A 19,141-nucleotide genomic window follows, 5' to 3' on the forward strand; every position below is an offset into this window, starting at 1 on the left:
TGTCTGGGTAGCTTCCAACCTGATGGCATAAACACCGACTTCTCAAACTTACCCCGATCATCACTCCCCATTCCTGTTTCCCTCTCTCACTTTATCTCCTTAGCTGCCCATCAACTCCCTCTGGCGCTCCTCCCCCCTTCCCTTCCTTGTATGGTCTTCTACCCTCTCCTATCAGATTCCCCCTTCTCCAGCTCTGTATCTCTTTCACCAATCAGCTTCTCAGATCTTTACTTCACCACCTCCCCCTCACGGTTTCACCTGTCACCTACCACCTTGTACTTCTTCCTCCCCTTCCCCCCACCTTCTGACTTCTCTTCTTTCCTGATGAAGGGTCTTGGCCCTAAACATTAACTGTTTACATTTTTTCAAAGATGCTGTCTGACCTGTTGAGTTTCTTCAGCATTTTTTGTGTGTTGCTTCGGATTTCCAGCCTCTACAGATTTCCTCGTGTTTGTCACATGGCATTCAGCTTTTTTGTTGCAGATTCGAGTATCTGCAGTCTCTTTTGTCTTAATAGAGCAGAAAACCACCAAAACCTTGGTCAAAGTAGGTGTTAAATACAGAGGATTAGAGACAGACAGCACACATCCATTATGCCCGAAGCCTTCTGAATCACTTGATCTGTCCCACCTAGTAGTCACAAACTGAAATTTACATAGTGGTTCCTCTCAGTTTAATTGCAAAGGTTCAAAGGTACACTTAATGTCAGAGAAATGTATACAATATACATCCTGAAATTCTTTTTCTTTGTAAACATCCACAAAAACAGAGGAGTGGCCCAAAGGATGAATGACAGTGAAATGTTAGAACCCCAAAGCCCCCCCATGTATAAGCAGCAGTAAAGCAATGATCCCCTCTCCCCCACCAGCAAAAAAGCATCATCAACCCCCACCAAGCACTCCAGCGTGCAGCAAAGCATCAATAAAGACACAGACTTGCAGTACCCCAAAGATTGCTTGTTCACCCGGTAATTCAACACACTACAGGCTCTCTCTCTCCCAAATAAGGGAAAAAGAGGTGTCCCCATTTCACAGTGAGAGGGGAGACATAACAAACAATTCACTGATTTGCGATGTTAAAAGTCTGTTGCGTCACTTTTTCCGAGCTCTGTACCCAAAGAACTCGGGGCTCTGGGCACACGGCCAGCAGCCAGCTCGCTGCTTTCGATCTTCCGTCTCCCACAACACACTGACCTCCAGCAGAGGCACCGACCTGGAGTCCGCCCACCTCCAGAGCCACAAAACCCGGAACCCTGAAGGCACGCTAGTCTTCTAGACCACGTCCGAATAGCGACCAGTTGTGAGACCCCGAGAGTGGGTCCCATTCCTGTAAAGAACCGAAGTCAGAGTGTAACTCCAGGTCAGGGTCTTCAAAAGAACCCTGAAAGGGAAAAATGGAGATATTAAAAATGGAAAGAGAGCTGTTCCTGAAGATGCAAGCAAAGGAGTCGCCGTTAGATACCGTCGTCTCCTATGCTCCATCCAAAATATAATTCATAAAAATTATGAAATACATAAATACAGAATATCCAAGTCAATATTTTCATAATAATTATTGTTATTCTGTACTTAACACTAGTATGCCAACAATTATATTCATCTACAAACTTCTATCAGTCTTTGCAACCCAAGTCCACTCTTTCCCCATAGCCCCTGCCCTCTAATCGAGGCAGCATCCCGATAAACCCCTTCACTCTTTCCCCATAGCCCCTGCCCTCTAATCGAGGCAGCATCCCGATAAACCCCTTCACTCTTTCCAAAGCTTCGACAACTATCCTATAATGGGCCAAATGGAACTGAGTGAGCTCCTGTCATATTATTAAATTCACAACTTCTATGTACATAGACATGTTAATTTCTACCAAAAGCAGTACAATTCCTCTCTTCATGTTTCATAATTGTTCTTTCTTATCAGTTTTATGTGCTTCTGATGTACTTATTACAACACTGTGGTGTTACAAATACCATATCAAGCGACTTCTCTGTATTTCCAAATTTATAGACAAAATCAATTCCTGTAAGAAGCTTTGTGAAGTGTTTTGAGAGGGTGATCATTAAACCCAGCCTTCCAGACAGCTCAATACACTGCCTACTGCTGAAACACACTTACGTTGGATGCCTCTTCCCTGGCCCTACACTCATCTCTGGAGCGTCTGGATAGTAGAGACAGGTACGTTAGACTATCGACTGAAGCTCCTCCTTCATTACTAAAACTCCAAGCAAGCTCATGTCTGAACTCCTAGACTCTGGGACTCAGCTCATGCCTTTGTAACGAGATCATCCACTTCCTGACCAACAGACAGCAAGGATTAGCAGTGACACCTCTATGCCGCAATTTTTCTCAACACTGGGGCTCCACGAGGTTGTGTCCTCAGCCCTCTCTCTATTCTACTCCTTATACACTCACGACTACATGGCTCTAACTTCATCTTGCAGGTGATACCTCCATTGTGGACTGCATCTCAAATAGTGATGAGCTAGAAGACAGGAAGGGGACAGTGAGCTCAGTGACATGGTGTCATGGCAACCTTTCCCTTGATGGGAGCAAATGAAAGAGCTTTGGGGTGCTTGTTATTGATCATTGACTTTGAGGAAGGGGTGGTTGCTATGCACTTGTGACTGTTTACATCAGCAGTGAGAATGAGGGGTTTGAGAGCTTCATCTTCCCAGGTGTGAACATCACCAATAATCTGTCCTAGTCAAACCACGTAGAAACCACAGTCTAGAAAGCTCAGCAATGCTTCTCATACCTCAGGAGATTAAAGACGTTTGGCATTTCCTCATTGACCCTTACTAATTTTTATCAATGCGCCAAGAAAGCATTCCAGCTGGGTGCATAATGGCTTGGAATGGCAACTGTAGAGTTGTGGACACATCACAGAAGCCAGCCTCCCCTTTATCATCATCAAAAACTGATGCAGATTATTTATCACATGTACATCGAAACAGACTGTGTTTTGCCTTAGCAACCAATACACTCAAGGATGCAAACACGAGGAAATCTGCAGATTCTGGAAATTCAAGCAACACACACAAAATGCTGGTGGAACGCAGCAGGCCAGGCAGCATCTATAGGGAGCAGCACTGTCGACGTTTCGGGCCAAGACCCTTCGTCAGGACTAACTGAAAGAAAAGATAGTAAGAAATTTGAAAGTGGGAGGGAGAGGGGGAAATCCAAAATGATAGGAGAAGACCGGAGGGGGTGGGGTGAAGCTAAGAGCTGGGAAGGTGATTGGCAAAAGGGATACAGAGCTGGGGAAGGGAAAAGATCATGGGACGGGAGGCCTCGGGAGAAAGAAAGGGGGAGGGGAGCACCAGAGGGAGATGGAGAGCAGGCAAAGAGTGATTGTGAGAGGGACAAGGAGAGAAAAAAAGGGGGGGGGGGGAAACAATAAACAAACAAACAAACAAACAAACAAACAAACAAATAAATAAATAAATAAATAAATAAATAAATAAAGGATGGGGTAAGAAGGGGAGGAGGGGCATTAACGGAAGTTAGAGAAATCAATGTTCATGCCATCAGGTTGGAGGCTACCCAGACAGAATATAAGGTGTTGTTCCTCCAACCTGAGTGTGGCTTCATCTAGACAGTAGAGGAGGCCATGGATAGACATATCAGAATGGGAATGGGATGTGGAATTAAAATGTGTAGCCACTAGGAGATCCTGCTTTCTCTGGCGGACTGAGCATAGCTGTTCAGTGAAACGGTCTCCCAGTCTGTGTCGGGTCTCACCAATATATAAAAGGCCACACCGGGAGCACCGGATGCAGTATACCACACCAGCCATCTCACAGGTGAAGTGTCACCTCACCTGGAAGGACTGTCTGGGGCCCTGAATGGTGGTGAGGGAGGAAGTGTAAGGGCAGATGTAGCACTTGTTCTGCTTCATTCAAGCCCCATTCCCCCATCTCACCCATACTCACACACACGGACTGTTATCCTACTCCAGTCCACAGGCTTTGGCCATTGGGCTTTAAGTTCTGAACTTTCGATTGATATTTGGGCTTCAATCTTCAGTGTTGACCCTCTGACTAGCCAACAACAGCAGCCAAATTCTAGGCTCACACTCTGGGTACCAGAGCAATAATCAGTAAAAACACTAAATCAAGTCAATATTTGATGCGACCACCCTTTGCCTTTAAAACTTGCATCAGTTCTCTTTGGTACACTGTCATGCAGTCTGATAACAAAACATCAGCTGGTAGGTTGTTTCGAGCAGCTTGGAGAACTTGTCACAGTTCTGTCTCTCCAGGTAATCCCAGTCTGCCTTGATGATACTGAGCTCAGGGCTCTGTGGAGGCCACATCATCTGCTGCAGAACCCCTTGTTCTTCTTCTTGCTGAAGGTAGATTTTTCTGACTTTGGCCGTATGCTGGGGATTATTGTCCTGCTGCAGAATGCAGTTGTGCGATGGATGAGAATCTGCTTGTACTTCTCACCAGACACTCATCCATGTAGCACTCTCCAGCTCTGCCTCCTGGCTGAGCCAAAAATTTCAGATATTGTTCAGCACCCCGGAACTTGTGTTATTGTGTGGAGGTGAGTCTCACAGCTCTGGCTCCACGTCAAATGGAAATTTCATGGTCAACAGAACCAAAATATACACACAAAAGTGTTCAGGGAGCAAACCTTTGTTGTTCAGTGCAAGCAATGTGTAAAAGGAGACAAAGTGTGTAAACAAATAATAAATACTATATACATTAATTAATTAAATTATTTATAATATAAATAGAGAGAGAACATAAGACCATAAGACGCAGGAGCAGAATTAGGCCATCTGGCCCATCGAGTCTGCTCCACCATTCAATCATGGCTGATCCTTTTCTCTATCTCCTCCTCAACCCCAGTTCCTGGCCTTCTTCTGCAACCTTTGATGCCAAGTCCAATCAAGAACCTATCAATCTCTGTCTTAAAAACGCCCAACAACCTGGCCTCCACAGCTGCATGTGGCAACAAATTCCACAAATTCACCATCCTTTGGCTAAAGAGATTTCTCCGCATCTGTTTTGAAAGGGCATCCCTCTATCCTGAGGTTGTGCCCTCTTGTCCTAGACTCTCCCACCATGGGAAACATCCTTTCCACATCTATTCAATATAGGCCTTTCAACATTCGAAAGGTTTCGATGAGATCCCTCTTCTTCCTCCTATCCTTCTGAATTCCAGCGAGTGTAGTCCCAGAACCATCATACCTTCCTTGTAAGATAACTGTTTCATTCCTGGAATCATCCTTGTGAACCTCTCTGAATCCTCTCCAATGCCAGCACATCTCTTCTGAGATGAGGGGCCCAGGACAGTTCACGATACTCAAGGTGAGGCCTCACCAGCGTCTTATAAAGCCTCAGCATCATATCCAGAAAACTTCCCCTTTGTGGTCCTTGGTAACAAGATATACCTGGAAAACAGACAGGTCGCCACAAAAAGAGCACAGGCATGGTGTCAGAGTAAAAGTAACATACCCTACTTTGAAACCAGCGCAAAGGAGGCAATAAATGTGGAACAGGCTTTTCAGACAATTGCATGGAATGCACTTAAACAGGAAACAGAAGTGGAGCTCTACAACAAATTCCCAGAGCCAATCAAACTAGACAAGAATGACTGGGCAAAGACTTCAGCAGAGAGCTGCAGCTGCTGAGTGGGTGGGATGATCCACAGTCCAGGCCTTGACCAGTCCTCATTCTGTCCCTCCCCTTTGACCACAAGCCAAGATTCCTTCATGCACCTTGGATATTGCCTCTGTGCACAAGGAAGAGCTGCGCCTAATTAGCAGACTTAATGTATAATAACTGGTAACATTGGAAGGAAAACTAATGTATACTGAACTTAAGTTTATTGTCTGAAGACCCATGTTTTACAATTGTACTGTAAAATGATTTTTAACTCTGAAGGTGAGAACTGGAATGACCAATGTTCTCTCTATTCTCAAGCCCAGTTTTGAACATGGTTTTGGAAATGACCTAACCTATGTTTATTCCCTTTCCTTACCTGCTCCCTAACTTGTCTTGCAATGATGCCTGTCAGCTTGCAAAGTGAGCCCACTTCAAAAAAAAATTAATTGCTCTTTGATCTCCATGAGGCAAGTGGAATGCTACATGGCTTCTCTAAGTCCTAGCCAGAATTTTTTTTATTGGCAGTTAATACTAAATGAAAGTAACTTTGGTTCAATATTGTGTAACCACCATTGATCTGTTTAAACTTGGCACTTTGGTTTTCTGTTTGAGTTGAGTTGATATCCTTCCTCTTATATTTTAGACCATATCTATAAGTAAATACATAAATAATGCCGAGAACATGGTGTAGAGTCCTTGAAAGTGAGTTCACAGGCTGTGAAAGCAGGTCAGAATTGAGGTAAGTGAAGTTATGCCCTGGTTCAGAAGTCAGATGGTTCTTGGGTAATAAATTCTTTTCACATTATATGTCAATGATTTAGATGCTGGAGTTGATGGCTTTGTGGCCAAGTCTACAGAAGATGCAAAGATAGGTGGAGGTGTTGTGGAAGCAGAGAGGCTGCAGTAGGACTTAGACAGGTTGAGAGAATGGACAAAGAAGTGGCTGATGGAACATAGTGTAGGGAGATCTAAGGTCATGCACTATGGCAGAAGAAATAAAGGCATAGACTTATTTTCTAAAAAGGGAGAAAATTTAGAAATCAACAGTGGAATAGGACTTGGGGGTCTTTATGCAGGTTGACAGGTTGAGTCTGTGGCAAGGAAGGCGAGGGAAATGTTAGCATTCATTTTGAGAGGACTGGAATATAAGAACAAGGATGTAAATCTGAGGCTTTGGTGAGGCCTCACTGTTTCGGTCCCCAGTGCTGACGTTGGAGTGGGTCCAGGGAACCATCCCTGGAATGAAAGGTTTAACAAATGAGGAGCATTTAAAGGCTCTTGGCCTGTACTTGCTGGAGTTCAGAAAGGGATCTCATTCAATAACGCATTGAAGATTGAAAGGCCTGATGGGACCAACTCACTGGGCAATTCATGTGCAAGCTGAGCAGAAGAGCCTCTTTCCATGCTGAGTGAGTCCAGGGTGGGAACAAAGAAGTCTTGGCTTTCTCACTGGAATGATATGGCCTTCACCACCTTAGCGATATGTGAATGGAGCAGGGTAGCTTTGAATGATGTGGACTTCACCACCACAGCAATGCTATCAGGTGCCACTGTTTATTCAATTGCGCTCTGGTTATCTTGCACAGAACAGGGTTAATTCAGTGTGCAATTCGACTGCTTCTCAAAGTAGCTCAAAGATAAGTGGCTGTGGCTCTCACAGACACAAGAAATTCAATATTAGTATCTAAAACAACAGCAAAGGTTAACTTTAACTGAAATTCACACACACAAGGTATTCAGCAACGTCTCACCACCAGTTCAGCCCTGGTATAATATCTTCAATTAACTGGAAAGAGTGACTGCATTTGTCATTGCCACATTTGAGAGACAGGGAATTCTCAGAATTTACAGTCTTAGAGAGGAAATACACAGTGGCTTTAGAAAAGGAACTGTTCTAATGTAGCATAACTATGACATAACACAGTATTTAAGCAGCTCTTAGGTAAATACAAGAATATTCAGGAATTGGATGACATACAGGCAGAAGGGATTAATTTAATTTGGCTCCATGTTTAGCAGACAATGCCTGTTTCTCTGTTTTACTGTTCTGTTCTATAATGGAATGCTACAGCCAGCAGGCTGTAAGTGGTGAATAGTTGAACTTAACCCATCTGCTTTTAAACCAAATGTAACACATGGACAGAAACAATGGGGTAACTGGGGCTTTACTGGGTTTGCTGTGATGGATGGAAGTTGGATCGCTTTACCTGGGACGTAGATGTCTAGGTGTTGAGGTGCCTGTAGTGCGGGCAAAGCTGCAGTCCCCTCCCCTTTGTGCTTTGTCGAGAAGGTCTGGAAAAGATGCAGTGATCCTTTGTGATGTTCACATCCAGATTCTTAGTCATTAGATAACCAGACTAATCTCTGAAAACAGACTGCAATTAACAATAATCCCTCAATCAGTTAGTTTGCCTAAACTCAGATATTGCATTAGAAGAATGTGAGGCAATATTTTACTAAATCAACATTTCTGTTTGATGCTTTTAAATTAACTCTCATCCAGTTCTAATTTAGACAGCAACTGAACAAATCTACAGCTGGAGAAAGCAGCAATTATCTCCACAGGGCCCTGAACTCTTCTGCAGTGCTGGACCCACTGCTAATTACAAATTGTTATGGCTGGGCTAATTATGAATTTCAGTGTAGGTACAGACGATGGATATTTCCACAAGCGGTTCAACAGAAACCCCAGGCTGTCAATACACATTATTGTGAGAGGATTCAGAACTGAGCTGGATGCCACAACATTGGGATTGCTAGTGCTTACTCCTCCCCCCTTTCTTGATATCTCGGTCACTAAAGAGGAATTCTCAGACTGAGGATTCCCCCGAGGTTAAAGGCAGTGAAGAGTTAACAATAGGCAGGCTGGTGGCCCTGGATTCACAAAAGAACATCCAGTCTTAATTTGTCAAATCTAATTGTTTATTTTATAACTCATTTTGTAAACGTGACTAACTTAGATGGGCATCTTGATCTGCATGGACTTGATGGGGGGGAATGGCCTGTTTCCATGCTGTATAACTCTATGAGTCTATGGCTTTACAATTAGATAGATAGATACTTTATTCATCCCCAAGGGGAAATTCAACATTTTTCCAGTATCCCATACACTTATTGTAGCAAAACTAATTAAATACAGTATTTAACTCAGTATAAATATGATATGCATCTAAAACCACCCTCCCAAAAAGCATTAATAAATAGCTTTTAAAAAGTTCTTAAATAGTTTACTAAAGTGCATTGAGTGGTAACTTAAGCTCAGTCCTAACCCCGGCACTTTAACATGTCTTGCCCCTGGTGGTTGAATTGTAGAGCTGAATGGCTTTGAGGAGTAATGATCTCTTCATCCTGTCTGAGGAGCATTGCATTGACAGCAACCTGCCGCTGAAGCTGCTTCTCTGTCTCTGGATGGTGCTGTGCAGAGGATGTTCAGGGTTTTCCATGATTGACCGTAGCCTACTCAGCGCCCTCCGCTCTGCCACCGATGTCATACTCTCCAGTTCTGTGCCCACGACAGAGCCCGCCTTCCTTACCAGCTTATTAAGACGTGAGGCGTCCCTCTTCTTAATGCTGCCTCCCCAGCACGCCACCACAAAGAAGAGGGCGCTCTCCACAACTGACCAATAGAACATCTTCAGCATCTCACTACAAACATTGAATGACGTCAGCCTTCTGAGGAAGTACAGTCGACTCTGTGCTTTCCTGCACAGGGCATCTGTGTTGGCAGTCCAGTCTAGCTTCTCGTCTAACTGCACTCCCAGATACTTGTAGGTCTTAACCTGCTCCACACATTCTCCATTAATGATCACTGGCTCCACATGAGGCCTAGGTCTCCTAAAGTCCACCACCATCTCCTTGGTCTTGGTGATATTGAGATGCAGGTAGTTTGAGTTGCACCATATCACAAAGTCAAGTATCAGTTTCCTATTAAAGTAAATTTCATCACGTATATAAGAATGTCAGAAAGCAAAGTAGGGGTGTCTGATCTGGCCCATCCTATCTGTTCTTTAATCCATGCCACGGATGTGGAATTCATTCCCTGAGCCCACGTTGATTGCCCACCCTAATTCCCTTCCAGAAAGCGGTGTAAGCTGTCTTCTTCAACTACTAACTCAAGGAAGTCTGCCGATGTTGGAAATCCAAAGCATCACACACAAAATGCTGGTGGAACGCAGCAGGCCAGGCAGCATCTAGGTTCTCTTAATCTGCTTCTAAGTATACTTAGTAACTTGGTCTCTGTGTGAAGGATCCTTTCCTCATCTCTTTGTCCTGATTGCCCCCACCCTACACTTCAGGCAATAACTCCTGGTTCTAGGCACTCCAGCTGGTTTCATACCATACTTGCATCTATTCTACCAAGATCACAAATTATTCCTGTAAACTCAGGAGAAACCAGCATAGTCTGGATAATCGCCCCTCATACAATAAAGTTGGGCACATTCCTAGTCGGTGTCTGTTCTAGATGAAAAGGAACAAGTGGGATAATTTGGAAGAGCACAAGTTCATATGCTGTGACTGCATGGACAACCAGCATGAGTGACGGAGGGAGTGGTCCATCCCGTACTTTACCCACCCACCCATCTGGCACAACCTGCTCCATTTTTCATTCCTGTGTATTTATAACCTACTGAATTCTGAAAGTAGGGTGGAGGTGAAGATGGTGTCTCCATTAGTAGGGTGGAGGTGAAGATGGTGTCTCCATTAGTAGGGTGGAGGTGAAGATGGTGCGTCCATTAGTAGGGTGGAGGTGAAGATGGTGCGTCCATTAGTAGGGTGGAGGTGAAGATGGTGTCTCCATTAGCAGGGTGGAGGTGAAGATGGTGCGTCCATTAGTAGGGTGGAGGTGAAGATGGTGCGTCCATTAGTAGGGTGGAGGTGAAGATGGTGCGTCCATTAGTAGGGTGGAGGTGAAGATAGGGTGGAGGTGAAGATGGTGCGTCCATTAGTAGGGTGGAGGTGAAGATGGTGCGTCCATTAGTAGGGTGGAGGTGAAGATGGTGCGTCCATTAGTAGGGTGGAGGTGAAGATAGGGTGGAGGTGAAGATGGTGCGTCCATTAGTAGGGTGGAGGTGAAGATGGTGCATCCATTAGTAGGGTGGAGGTGAAGATGGTGCGTCCATTAGTAGGGTGGAGCTGAAGATGGTGCATCCATTAGTAGGAAAGTCTAGGATCTGAAGGCATAACTCAGGATAAAGGGATGTCCCTTTGGATTGAGCTGAGGAGAACTTTCTTCATTCAGAGGGTGGTGTGTCTGTGGAATTCATCGCCAAACAGGGCTATGGCAGCTGGTATATAGACAGTTACTTTCAATGGGTGCCAAATATCACCCCAATTCTACGTGAACACTTTACGGGTGCACCTGCTGAATTTATTTTGAAAAAAAGGGAAGCTGTCCTCTCACAGCTACATTAAACTGTTTACAAGGCATTTCTTCCCTGTGTTTCTACCTCCCACCAGACAAACTCATTCAGCTAAAAAGCAGGACAGCAAGATAAGATGGGCCACAGGAATGCAGGAGTTTTTCAAATGCTGCCAGCCACACTCATCGTCAACCGTCCTGAGAATCACACCACCCAGAGTTCATCAAGTTGTTTATGGATTGGTCTTGAACAAATATGCAGCAATGGCCCTGAAGCAGTACAAAGGAAACCCCAGTATGACTCATCATCAGATTTATGAATGGTCCATGAACACTATCTCCTTATTCCTTTCCTTCTGCATGAACTATTTTCAGATTAACTAATTTACCACATGACCATGAAGACAAACAGTGAAATGAGTCATTTGCATTAACAACCAACACAACCTGGGGGCAGCCTGAGAATGTTGCCACACATTCTGACTCTAACACAGCATGCCCACTGATGCACCATCAATAACTCTCTCTGAGACGTGAGGCGAGATATCGGCTTTTATTGACTGGAAGAAAGAACAAGCAGTGAGTGACCACCATACTACTCCCTGGTGACTGAGGGCCGGGCTCAGCCTCAATCGCCTTTATACCGGGGTCTGTGGGAGGAGCCACAGGAGCAGTCAGCGGGGGGGGGGGGGGGGCGCATGTCCAGACAGGTATATGTAGTTCACCACACCCACAATGCTTGGCATTAAAACACGGAATACAACAAAGCAGAGCCAACAAGCAATAAAACAGCAACAGTAAACAAGCCTTGTTCCTAAATCTCTCAAACACGTGCACTGTCCTTCAAACCAGGACAGGCCATCTTTGGCCTCGAGCAGACTTGAGGATTCACTGATATAGGCTTTGATTCCCCAAAGGACTTGCAGAAACTCGCAGACCAAGGCTTCCACAAACTTCCAGATTTCTGAACGACCTTTCGGCTTCAATCTTCAGTATCAACCCTAAGTCTCGCCAATGATGACAAATGGAGACACTGGATGAGGTGCTCAGGCTCCAGACTCTCTAATGACAGGGTCCTGAACTCCAGGCCTCAGACTCCAGACTCTCCAATGACAGGGTCCTGAACTCCAGGCCTCAGACTCCAGACTCTCCAATGACAGGGTCCTGAACTCCAGGCCTCAGACTCCAGGCTCTCCAATGACAGGGTCCTGAACTCCAGGCCTCAGACTCCAGACTCTCCAATGACAGGGTCCTGAACTCCAGGCAGACTCCAGACTCTCCAATGACAGGGTCCTGAACTCCAGGCCTCTGACTCCAGGCTCTCCAATGACAGGGTCCTGAACTCCAGGCCTCAGACTCCAGGCTCTCCAATGACAGGGTCCTGAACTCCAGGCCTCAGACTCCAGACTCTCCAATGACAGGGTCCTGAACTCCAGGCCTCAGACTCCAGACTCTCCAATGACAGGGTCCTGAACTCCAGGCCTCAAACTCCAGACTCTCCAATGACAGGGCCCTGAACTCCAGGCCTCAGACTCCAGGCTCTCCAATGACAGGGTCCTGAACTCCAGGCCTCAGACTCCAGACTCTCCAATGACAGGGTCCTGAACTCCAGGCCTCAGACTCCAGACTCTCCAATGACAGGGTCCTGAACTCCAGGCCTCAAACTCCAGACTCTCCAATGACAGGGCCCTGAACTCCAGGCCTCAGACTCCAGGCTCTCCAATGACAGGGTCCTGAACTCCAGGCCTCAGACTCCAGACTCTCCAATGACAGGGTCCTGAACTCCAGGCAGACTCCAGACTCTCCAATGACAGGGTCCTGAACTCCAGGCCTCTGACTCCAGGCTCTCCAATGACAGGGTCCTGAACTCCAGGCCTCAGACTCCAGGCTCTCCAATGACAGGGTCCTGAACTCCAGGCCTCAGACTCCAGACTCTCCAATGACAGGGTCCTGAACTCCAGGCCTCAGACTCCAGACTCTCCAATGACAGGGTCCTGAACTCCAGGCCTCAAACTCCAGACTCTCCAATGACAGGGCCCTGAACTCCAGGCCTCAGACTCCAGGCTCTCCAATGACAGGGTCCTGAACTCCAGGCCTCAGACTCCAGACTCTCCAATGACAGGGTCCTGAACTCCAGGCAGACTCCAGACTCTCCAATGACAGGGTCCTGAACTCCAGGCCTCTGACTCCAGGCTCTCCAATGACAGGGTCCTGAACTCCAGGCCTCAGACTCCAGACTCTCCAATGACGGGGTCCTGAACTCCAGGCCTCAGACTCCAGACTCTCCAAAGACGGGGTCCTGAACTCCAGGCCTCAGACTCCAGACTCTCCAATGACGGGGTCCTGAACTCCAGGCCTCAGACTCCAGGCTCTCCAATGACGGGATCCTGAACTCCAGGCCTCAGACTTCAGTCTCTCCAATGACGGGGTCCTGAACTCCAGGCCTCAGACTCCAGACTCTCCAATGACGGGGTCCTGAACTCCAGGCCTCAGACTCCAGTTTCTCCAATGACGGGGTCCTGAACTCCAGGCCTCAGACTCCAGACCCTCCAATGACGGGGTCCTGAACTCCAGGCCTCAGACTCCAGACTCTCCAATGACAGGGTCCTGAACTCCAGGCCTCAGACTCCAGACTCTCCAATGACAGGGTCCTGAACTCCAGGCCTCAGACTCCAGACTCTCCAAAGACGGGGTCCTGAACTCCAGGCCTCAGACTCCAGACTCTCCAATGACGGGGTCCTGAACTCCAGGCCTCAGACTCCAGGCTCTCCAATGACGGGATCCTGAACTCCAGGCAGACTCCAGACTCTCCAATGACAGGGTCCTGAACTCCAGGCCTCTGACTCCAGGCTCTCCAATGACAGGGTCCTGAACTCCAGGCCTCAGACTCCAGACTCTCCAATGACGGGGTCCTGAACTCCAGGCCTCAGACTCCAGACTCTCCAAAGACGGGGTCCTGAACTCCAGGCCTCAGACTCCAGACTCTCCAATGACGGGGTCCTGAACTCCAGGCCTCAGACTCCAGGCTCTCCAATGACGGGATCCTGAACTCCAGGCCTCAGACTTCAGTCTCTCCAATGACGGGGTCCTGAACTCCAGGCCTCAGACTCCAGACTCTCCAATGACGGGGTCCTGAACTCCAGGCCTCAGACTCCAGTTTCTCCAATGACGGGGTCCTGAACTCCAGACCTCAGACTCCAGACTCTCCAATGACGGGGTCCTGAACTCCAGGCCTCAGACTCCAGACTCTCCAATGACAGGGTCCTGAACTCCAGGCCTCAGACTCCAGGCTCTCCAATGACGGGGTCCTGAACTCCAGGCCTCAGACTCCAGACTCTCCAATGACGGGGCCCTGAACTCCAGGCCTCAGACTCCAGACTCTCCAATGATGGGGCCCTGAACTCCAGGCCTCAGACTCCAGACTCTCCAGTGACGGTGCCCTGAACTCCAGGCCTCAGACTCCAGACTCTCCAATGACGGGGCCCTGAACTCCAGGCCTCAGACTCCAGACTCTCCAATGATGGGGCCCTGAACTCCAGGCCTCAGACTCCAGACTCTCCAGTGACGGTGCCCTGAACTCCAGGCCTCAGACTCCAGACTCTCCAATGACGGGGTCCTGAACTCCAGGCCTCAGACTCCAGTTTCTCCAATGACGGGGTCCTGAACTCCAGGCCTCAGACTCCAGACTCTCCAATGACGGGGTCCTGAACTCCAGGCCTCAGACTCCAGACTCTCCAATGACAGGGTCCTGAACTCCAGGCCTCAGACTCCAGACTCTCCAATGACAGGGTCCTGAACTCCAGGCCTCAGACTCCAGACTCTCCAATGACGGGGTCCTGAACTCCAGGCCTCAGACTCCAGACTTGCCAATGTTAGGGCCCTGAACCTAAGCCTCAAACTCTGATCTCACTGACTGACATACCTAGAGGGTCATTGGCCCTTGACACTCCTGCCCACATGGAACCCGGAACCTGCCATGGTCTCACTAGTGTTGGAGGGCCACCAGTCCTCATCTTCACTCGTCTTCTGGCCAGAAATTGAACATGGATATGCCACATTTGCATTGCTGGCCTTGAAAACACTGAGCAGAGATCTAGAGTGGAGTGACCTCTAGTTCCCACCCCCACCCCATCCCTGTCTCTAAACTCTAACATGATTCCTAACTTCCCTCACTGTTCCCAAAAGCATTCTAGGAACTTTAAAAAAACTAAATAGTAAAACGAAATCTGAGCCATGATTTCAGCTGACCTGAAACTGCAGTTCACCACCATCTTACCAGAAGCAAACCCAGGAATTATCCCATCATGATACATATTGACATAAATTGCAATTTTATGCTTTACAGGTCACACATTTTGTGTCGCGTAAGACAGCAATAGTAAGCCTGATTCTGCACACTGCTCATTTCTCTCCGTCAGCCTTGGCAGCTTGTACCAGTGAGGGTCACAACATCAGCCACCCTTGATCTGTATGCTGGAAAGGAACCTCATACTCTCTACAGCCCAGTGTTTCTCTGCAGCAGTGCCTTTTCTATTCTTGTCAGAAAAAGTGTATCAATACAGAACGGAACAGAACCCTTCTGACAACAGCGTTATGCCAAACTAATTTAGCTAATGACACCTGATCCCATCTGCCTGCAAGTAGCCTATATCTCTCCATTCTTTGAACAGACACAAATCTGTCTAAAAGCCTCTTAAATGCCTGTACCATATCGGTTTGCCCCATCATCCTACGCCATGCATTCCAGGCGCCCACCATTCTCTATGTAAAATTCTTGCTCTGCACATCTCCTTTGAACCTACCCCTCTCACCTTAAATGTTAGACATTTACGTCTAATATTAGGCATTTCAACCTTGGCAAAAAGATACTGGCTGTCTTCTCTGTCTCAAATAATTTTCTAAACTTCCATCAGGTCTCCATTCCAGAGAAAACAATTTCTCCTCATAGCGCATGCTCTCTAATCCAAGCAGAATCATATTAAACTTTTTTCCACACAGTCTTCAAAAAAGTCCATATCCTTCCCACAGTGAAGCAACTGGCATTGAAAGCAAAACTCTAGATGTGGCCTCGACACAGTTTAAATATCATTATATATATATTTGAGAGCAGAAAACAAAATGACAGAGCCCTCAGATTCTAAGCAGGAACATTTCCATTCCAGTCCCTGCAGACCTGCCTTGAGGCTTTCTGTTAAGATGATGTAGATTCACCGGAAGTGAGTGATCAGGGGTATAAGCCAGCAAGGGAAGCAAAAATTCTGATTTCCACAAAAGCCTGTTCAAGGGAGCACAAATGGATCCTATTTGAAATTAGTAGAAGTTTGGATAATGGCGATAGAGATGAGATGTGAGAGAAAGAATGTAATAAAAGAAAGGCCAAAATCAAGTTAATTGTCATCATCATAATCACAAGTACATGTGTGCACAGTCACAGTGAAAAAGTTACTTGCTGCAGCATCAGAGGCCCATACAGTGGCATCATATAAGTAATATTCAGAAGGAAAACAGAAATTAAACATAAAAGAACACAATTAGAACAAAAAAACAAAGCCTATTTAAGTGCAAAACATTCAAAACATTGTGTTGGTAAACTTAAGTAATTGAAGTTGGGTTGGATAGTTCAACAATGGAATGGTTAAAAGGAAGTAACTGTGTTTGAACTTGATGTGGAATTTCAAGCTTCTGCACTCCCGCCCGATGGTAGCTGCAAGATGATGGCATGGCCCAGATGTTGAGGAAGGATATGATGGATTTAGCAGCACATCCTGCAGATATTATCAACGGTGGGGAGAGTTATGCCCTTGATTTGCTCTGAGTCTATTGCACTTTGCAGCTTCTTACGTTGATGTGCAGTGGAGTTACCTTAACAACCAGCAGCATACGTTCATCAGTGCATCTGCAAAGGTTTGGTTGAGTTTGGTGACAAATCAAACCTCCTAATAAAGATGATTGCTTGCCTTCCTTGTTGAAAAGGATGAGGAAGTATTCAGCTTTCAACAGAAAACTTGTCTCACTTATAAGGACTGGGTTTATCTAAGTGGCAAAGAGGAATGAATGCCTCAAGCCTCTTGTGTAATGCTAATTGTAACCAAGCAACAAGCAATTTCTAGCCTCTGCAGATTTTCTCACGTTTGAGTTAGTTTGACACCTTCCAAAGTAATTTGTTCAGGTTCATTGTATATAGGTATCCGTTAGTCTTGTGAGACCATGGATTTGCGCCTTGGAAGGTTTCCAGGGCGCAGGCCTGGGCAGGGTTGTATGGGAGACTGGCAGTTGCCCAAGCTGGAAGCATTCCCCTTTCCACGCCACCGATGTTGTCCAAGGGAAGGGCACTAGGACCCAAGCAGCTTGGCACCGGTGTCGTCGCAGGGCAATGTGTGGATAAGTGCCTTGCTCAAGGACATAACATGCTGCCTCTGCTGAGGCTCGAACCAGTGACCTTCAGATCACTAGACCGATGCCTTATCCACCAGGACACGTGCCAACACCAATTGTAGCTTGATACCTGAACAAAGGGCATTGGAATGAAGGAAATCGGCAGGTCAGACTGGAAGGCCATCACTATCAATACTTTGGCTCCCATTCCCCACAACTTATGCAAGGGCCTTTCATGAAGATTCACTCTGCCTTGAAGAACTAAAAATAGCAACAACATTAAGTTTCATCCATAGCCACACAAAGAGATGGCAACCAAGAAATTCTCTTCATATCCTTATTGTAATCCCGAAGAAAGGTCTTGGGCTGAAATTTTGACGGTTTATTCGTTTCCATAGATGCTGCCTGACACGCTGAGCTCATCCAGTATTTTGTGTGGGTTGCTTTGGATTTTCAGCATCTGCAGAATTTCTCATGTTTATAATACTTAAGATTGAGAAGATTGTGAAAGGGAGTGCCTTTACTTTTCACTATAGCTGCAGCTATAAAGTCATGGAGTTTTATAACATGTCCCCTCTGCCCCGTTGGCCCATGCCAAACAGGATCCCTCCGTGAGCTTAGTCCCATAAGTCCATGGTAGGCACATACTCCTCTAAATTTTCCCTATCTAAAAATCTTTCCTTTCCTAATAATTTAGGACATGCTATGCTGACGCCAGAGGTATGGCGACACTTGTGGGCTGCCCAACGTAATCCTCACTGATTTGGTTTGATGCAAACGCCTTTCACTGAATGCTTTGATGTACATGTGACAAATAAAACTGATCTTTCAAAACTCTATCCACGCTACTGTCCAAATGTATTTAACTGTTGTTATTGGAACTGCCCCAATATCCTTCTCTGACAGTTCATTAAATGCAAAAGAACTACCTCTGAAGCTCCTATGAAATCTACCCCCTCTCACCTGAACCCAAAGCTTTCTTGCTCGTGATTCCCGTTCTCAGTGAAAACAATGGATTACACTCACCCAGTCTATGTGCTTCCTGGATTTATACACACACATGAATCCAGCAGCAAGAAACACACAAAAAAATGTCAGGAACTAAAAGAAGGTTCAAATCAGTTACGAAGGTAGCCAGCTAGGGAAAGCAAGACGAAGGGTCTCGGCCCGAAATGTCAACAGAGCCTTTCCCTATAGATGTTGCCCGGCCTGCTGTGTTCCACCAGCATTTTGTGTGTGACTCCGATACACTCCTCCATGTAGTCAGCGAGGAAAAGCATGACTCCGATTCACTCCTCCATGTAGTCAGTGAGGAAAAGCATGACTCCGATTCACTCCTCCATGTAGTCAGCGAGGAAAAGCATGACTCCGATTCACTCCTCCATGTAGTCAGCGAGGAAAAGCATGACTCCGATTCTCTATTCCATTGAACTTCCACAAATCCTGATTAGGAGAACAGGGAATGGATACATATGAATCTAGTATGAAATGGTTAAAATACAAATGCTATCAAAACAAGTAAACTGAGGTCAGCTCAGTCATTGAGAGAATCAGCATGAAACAAGCCCTTTGACCCATCAGGTTCTCACCAATTATCAGCCACATTTTTACACTGATCCCAGTTTAAGCCCACTTATATGGTCTGGACCCAGGGTTTTTGCTGCTGCAAGTTACTGACCTGACCAGTTCCCCACCCCCCTTTGTGCAAAGTGAACAGCTGACCTCCCCACACTGACTGCAAGGCTGGCTCAGACCCGACCAGCCACACAGCAGCTGCACTGTGACAGAACTGGAGGTT

At 46.4% G+C, this 19,141-nt stretch overlaps 1 long non-coding RNA gene across 1 annotated transcript; it reads right to left on the bottom strand.

Moving 5' to 3' along the window:
• Nucleotides 1-658: 658 nt before the first annotated feature.
• Nucleotides 659-6,032, bottom strand: LOC132388769 (uncharacterized). Its single transcript, XR_009510334.1, has 2 exons — nucleotides 5,986-6,032; nucleotides 659-1,380 (listed from the first exon to the last, which is right to left on the bottom strand). It is a non-coding gene; the product is annotated as an uncharacterized LOC132388769 (long non-coding RNA).
• Nucleotides 6,033-19,141: the final 13,109 nt, after the last annotated feature.

Source organism: Hypanus sabinus, unplaced genomic scaffold (assembly GCF_030144855.1).
Source record: "Hypanus sabinus isolate sHypSab1 unplaced genomic scaffold, sHypSab1.hap1 scaffold_405, whole genome shotgun sequence".
NCBI lineage: Eukaryota > Metazoa > Chordata > Chondrichthyes > Myliobatiformes > Dasyatidae > Hypanus > Hypanus sabinus.